The sequence below is a fragment of the Centruroides sculpturatus genome, unplaced genomic scaffold (assembly GCF_000671375.1).
Source record: "Centruroides sculpturatus isolate CEXI.00-Female unplaced genomic scaffold, Cexi_2.0 scaffold1208, whole genome shotgun sequence".
Classification (NCBI taxonomy): Eukaryota; Metazoa; Arthropoda; class Arachnida; order Scorpiones; family Buthidae; genus Centruroides; species Centruroides sculpturatus.
The window spans coordinates 225,408-231,410 of NW_019385347.1; positions in this window are offsets into that span (position 1 = coordinate 225,408).

Here is a 6,003-nt window from a genome sequence, read left to right on the forward strand (position 1 = left end):
GACCCCCTATAACACTATAGATAATTCTGTGTTATATGAATTCCATGTTGTACGAGTCACTTAGATTTTACAAATACGTGTGCCGGGCTGTAAACGGATCACGTATTTGTAAAATCTAAGTGACTCGTACAACATGGAATTCATATAACACGGAATTATCTACAGTGTTATAGGGGGGGGTCTATTGTATATTGCTTTTTAAATTGTCGTTATTACTTTTCTTTAAGTCTTCTTTAGTGTAAATTTAAATTATATGAAGCAAAATGATTACGATTGGTTTGTAACGCTTGCCACTAGTTTGCCTCAATCTTACAGACGAATCTCACCCCGAGTTAGTTAATTTGTTTGTTTGTATACGACAACGCGACGCGTGGACGATGTGCCGAGGGGATGCTCCCGGGAGGGCTTTTTATGGGAAACTGGTCCCCATTTAGGCGTTACAAACGCAAAGAAAACTCCACGTGGTCAGCGTGTTGGCCGGGCGCGAACCCCGATCGGTGTTCGGTAGTGTTATCCATTCGGTCTCCGATGGGCTTCGGGTTGTTGGATCCGCTAGCGTAAGTACGAGACGAGAAACGACTCTCCGACCCGAATTATCTTGAAAAATAGGAACTCGGATCCCTCAGAGAAGTTGGATAATAAATAGTTTACCGCGTGGCCTACGACGTATCCGCGGATGCGTTGTAGGCCATTTGACTTTCAGAATAAAAACGAAAAAGTAATTGAATGTATTAATAGAAATTTAGGCCTATTATTGTATATATTTTATAAACTAGATTAAATTTAAATAAGAAATATTTTTGAATTTGACGATTTACAAAATAGAAGAATACGCACGGAATAAAATAATTTTCGACACTGGATCGTACGGAACATCTGGGTTATGTGACCGAGAAGAAAAGCAACTTTTCCAATTAACTTAGTGAATGGAGTTCGTATGTCCGCACTCACCAGTTGTATACAGTTGTCATTAGGAATCATTAATAATTTAATCGCAAATCGCGTAACCTTCCGAAAGGGAAACTATCAGGTGGAGCCTTATCTCTGACCTTCCCGCTGGGAAAATAAACAGAGTCGACACAAATGTCACCGAAATGGGAAAACAGTTGACAAATTGTTTGGACTGCCCGCTAAACCGACAGTTTAAGGTTACAGAAACGAGTGCGGTCAGTGGTGGTCAATTAAAGAATACTCGACCTCCAATCCTCGTTATCTTTGCCATCTCTTCCCATCTTTTCAGCGGCTGCCAACAGTTTCTTCCGAAAATTCGGCCTCGCAATTATCATTTTGTCTCGAGGACTTGAAGAATACGCGTCTGAAAATTTCTTTAGCATTAGCCAGGACTGTCAGGCTTTGCATTGCTTATATTCTTTTCAAACACCTTTAAAGATAAATTATTAATTTACGTATTGATTTAATAGTCTAATATGATTTTCTGGACAGTTTCTATGGCAGCAGGCTCGATAACCCAAATCCCTTATGCAGCAATAAATGGAGGAGATTTATCAGTATACCCTTCTTGGTATAACTTTATAATGCAATAAAATATCCAGGCCTATGGATAGAATATTTAAAATTATATATATATCAAGTAAAATACATTGTATCTTTAACTAAACTATATAAATAAGGATGAGTTGGATTGGCGATATAGATTGAAATCCAAACTAGGGGGATTCACGCGAGGGCTTATTATCGTCGAGTGTTGTTATAATCTACTAGAGTTGTTTCGAGAAATTAAATTTGAAATAAAATTGCAAAAGGTAAAGGTTTATTTTTTAAGACAGAAAAGAAAAAATGGGAATGGGGATGACTTACATTTGTTTTCTGGCAGCCATAAGAAAGAGTTAGGCAACGATTGCCAGTTTGGAGGGGATCGGATCCCAGACGCATGCGTTAAGTAAAACAAATAAAGTAAATGGGGAAGGTAAGTACACAAGGCTAGCGTGTCGCCAGATGGTAGCGAGCGGCGTGTAAGACGATACGTCGGGAGCATCATTTTTCACCCGGTCTCGACACCGAAATTAGGTCTGCACCACGGAATATCTACTACTATTTCTTTGTCGGAAGACGGGAGTTAGGCCTACTTATTAACCCTAGACGGCCTTTGTGCTTGTCCCCGGCCGCCTTTCCGGCCTGGTCACGTGACGGCACGGGCGATTTGGATCGTTCCGAAAGCGGCACTTTTCGCCCGCTCCGCCCACAAAGCCTGCGCTCCAGCTGCCGAAAAACGGACGAAAGACCAATGGCAACAATACGCAATAAATGCATTAAAAATATTTAGAAAAGAATATTTATAACCCTTTCCGTGTTCTTACGCTTCCAGATGTCGAACCAAGGAAAACCGAATCTTCCGAGATTCCGTTTGTCAAACGTAATTTTCTGGGAAAAGAATGCAAAATTAGAAACACTGGGAGGTTTGAGTAAGCATTTTTTAAACGTGTTTACCTTCGGATTTCGTTTGTATTTGTCGAACGGAATTCTTCTTGACAGTTATTTACTGTCGGCTTCTTCGTTCTCAGATGAATGGCCCCCACCTGTTCCTCCTCACGCGGGACGTTTTGGGAAAGGAGGAGCTGCGAGTTTCTATGGGATTTATATTCGATTAGGCTTTTGCTACGGGTGTGCCTATCTCACGCTATTCATCCGCACACTCGTAACTTATGGAATGATGTAACGTAATTTATCTTTCTTTACACGGGCAACATCATTAAAATCAAATTGGGATTTCTTTTATACGGTTCATTTCTTTCTTAAATTATTGTAAGAAAGAAAAAATAAATATCTGTTTTTACTTTTTCGGTTCGACGAAAAGAATTTTCTTCGCAAAAAAGACTTTAAAAGTAATAAAAAGTCATCGATAAGTGTCGAAAAGATAAATAAAACGAATTAATTAATATAATTATTTTTGAAATATTACTAACGAAGAGCGCCTCTGGTGGTAAGACTAATGAAAACGATTAAAAATTATCTTAGCAGTTTGAAAGCGCAGATTCGGAAAAATACGAATGTGATTAAAAATTAATATACTAATTTATTACTAATGTAATTAGCGTGGAGTGCGCATAATAATAATAATATTGGAAAAGAGAGAAAATAAAAATTTAAATAATTGAAAAACGAACATTTCAGTAAATTCACGATCTTTCATCGTTTTCTTTTCGTTTTTTCCGTTGTTCTTTTTCCTTATCGCGAATTCTGATAAACCGAAAAAAAAGAACAGTCAGCTGATTGGTTGCCACCATTTACAGATGATTAAGAAGATACGTATTTGTTACGTCATCTGATATTTACATTTCTATTCCTATCAGTGGAATTAGAATCTTTGAAATGTTCGTCTCTCTGAATTTTTAATGTTATTGGCGCGAAGAGTTCGCGGAAAGAAGCATTGATTATAATTAAATTTAGAATTGATGTTGACGAAAGCGAACATTGAAAACTCGGCTGTATCTCACACTGGCAGGCCATAATGGGAACCAACGTACTGACGCCTCAGAATATGGTGATCGAGATTTTTATCTTAATTCATTACACCCTTATCGACATCCATCGTGAATTATATTGAATTATTGAAGAAAACTTTTCTAGTATATATTTCTACAGAAGACTTTTCCTCCTAAAATATATTTACTACTACAGAATTTTTCCTCAATGGGTAACTTAATTTACAGAGTATTCAGCTTTCCTGTCTTGTCTTTGAAGTTATTTTACTTACTCTTATGCATTATATGCTACGAAAATACATTTCTACGTAATTCTAGGAACCATTTTTTTAAAATTTATAACAATGGCATAAACGTAAAACTGTATTTGTTCTATTTAGTTAACATTTTTAAGGGCATCTTTCTTCAAATAATAATTTAAACATAGATTTTTTTCTATCATAGGTCTATATTACCAATTCGAAGATGGCGGAGTTACGAATGTGAAAGTCAAAATCTTGTTTAATATTTCTAAATTAGAATTTAAATACGGAATTTTATTACCTCATCAAATAAATTTATACGATTAATAAAAGGATATTAAAGTATTTCTGTGAGATTTATGAGTCGAAGCGCTCCTTAACATACTAATTAATTCTATTCGTTCTATAACTAATGACATGGCGCTTAATTTCTCGTTAGAGTTAAAATATATTACTTTCTTTCTCGTGTCGCTCGATTGATTTAATGGAAAAACGTTTAGGAAGTGGTGGCATCGTGCCGAAAAATCCCCAGGGAACTTAGTCAATGTCACTCTACGGATCGTCTCCGGCTTTCCATCTTTCCGGTTGTAACATTGTTTTCCATTTATTTTTCACCACTCTTTATTAAATAACTTATAAGCTAGAAAATAAGTTACTGTAATGAAATGTAAAAAATGGCTGAAAAAATGAATTATAATAGAAATCGATAAATGAGCAGCAACATTCGGAAAAACCGAATAATTTGCGGCTCTTAACTGCTCAACATTTGAATAAATAGAATGTCTTTTATGTCTTGTTTACGTCTGTATATTAATCACATTATATATTTTATTGATAATTTAAGTATTGGCATTCATTGCGGTCCCGTGTTTTAGATTTATACTATATTTATCCAAATTTTGCAAGAAAATTGGAAAAGTTAGACTGTGCATCCTACTCTCATAGATTTCGTGTTGCAAAAAGCAATTTGAGACATTGCTACGAAGCTATAAAAATCGCATTATCTAAAATACGGTAAATCGAAAGGTGATTTAATTCAGCCATATTTTTTTCTTTCAATTATCCGGGGGTAATGTCATTTTTGATATGGATCTTACCTATTAACAAGGTTATGACAATGCAAAGGCCCACGTATGCTCGGAAATAAATAAATATATATATATATATATATATATATATATTTCTTCTTTTTTGTTCGACCAAAAATAAACTGACATATCTTGACATTCACTTACGTCCACACAAACGCTTCATTGTATATTATCGATATCAAAGACAGTAGAAAAAAAGCGCGAGAGGGCGGAAAAAAGGAACATCATTAACAAACGTTAAGATCGGTAGACGGATTTTGGAGAAAAAGACTTGTATCTGTCTCCTGCAGTTTCCAAGAACTAGTAAACCCAATATCCTTTGAGGGAAGAAGAGAATCATTCACGAGCATCCCCCCGTCGTACTCCCCCGTTCCCCCGTGGCCCTTGTAATTGGCTGCAGGGGGAGATAGTTGGATCTGAAATGGCCGGATCACGTGTGTAACGATGATAAAAATTATCTCAACGCCTTGTTGGTGTCAGGGTATTTATAGTTTTGGATATCAACAGACTCTCATTAGGGCTTTACTTGACATGACGGGTTACCTTTAGTCGGGTGGAAGAGCTCTCCGGTGGTCCCATTCACCAAACTCGTTCTCAAACCGCAAACCAACCGCTCAATCTTTGGTATGTTGCGACGAAAAGGTGGGACGGGTGGCGATTGTCGGCACTTATCGCCAACCCCAGACGGTTTTTCGTACGGAAAATTAAACAAAATTAATCTAAAAATTTAAAATAACTTTGTGTACTTTCGTTACATCTCTACTTCCTAAATTCGCGTGGAAATTCTTGTCATTTAATAAAAAAAACTAAATTTTTGATACAGCAAAGTGTAAGCGACCATCGATATTTACAATTTTGGCTATTATTCGGCGAATTATAATTTTACACAAAATAATTTGGCTCTTTATACTAAGATGGCCGCGTACTGATTATTATTTAACTAAACATTTTTTTAACTCTACTTGTACGAAAAGTAGAAAAAAATTCTCTCTAAACGATTTTAGGATTAGCGATAAAATAATTAACACAATTAACGATTTATAAAAAAAAATAATAATAATAATTTAAGAGCAAACATTGGCGTCGACCAATAAGAAAACGTTTTATATCGAGTAATAAAAACGTCCGGCGCCAAATTTAGCCACGTGGGTTACAGAAGGGACAAGAAGAATTTTGTAAACACAAAGTTTTATTTTCTAGACAACTACATAGAGTAGGTCAATAAAT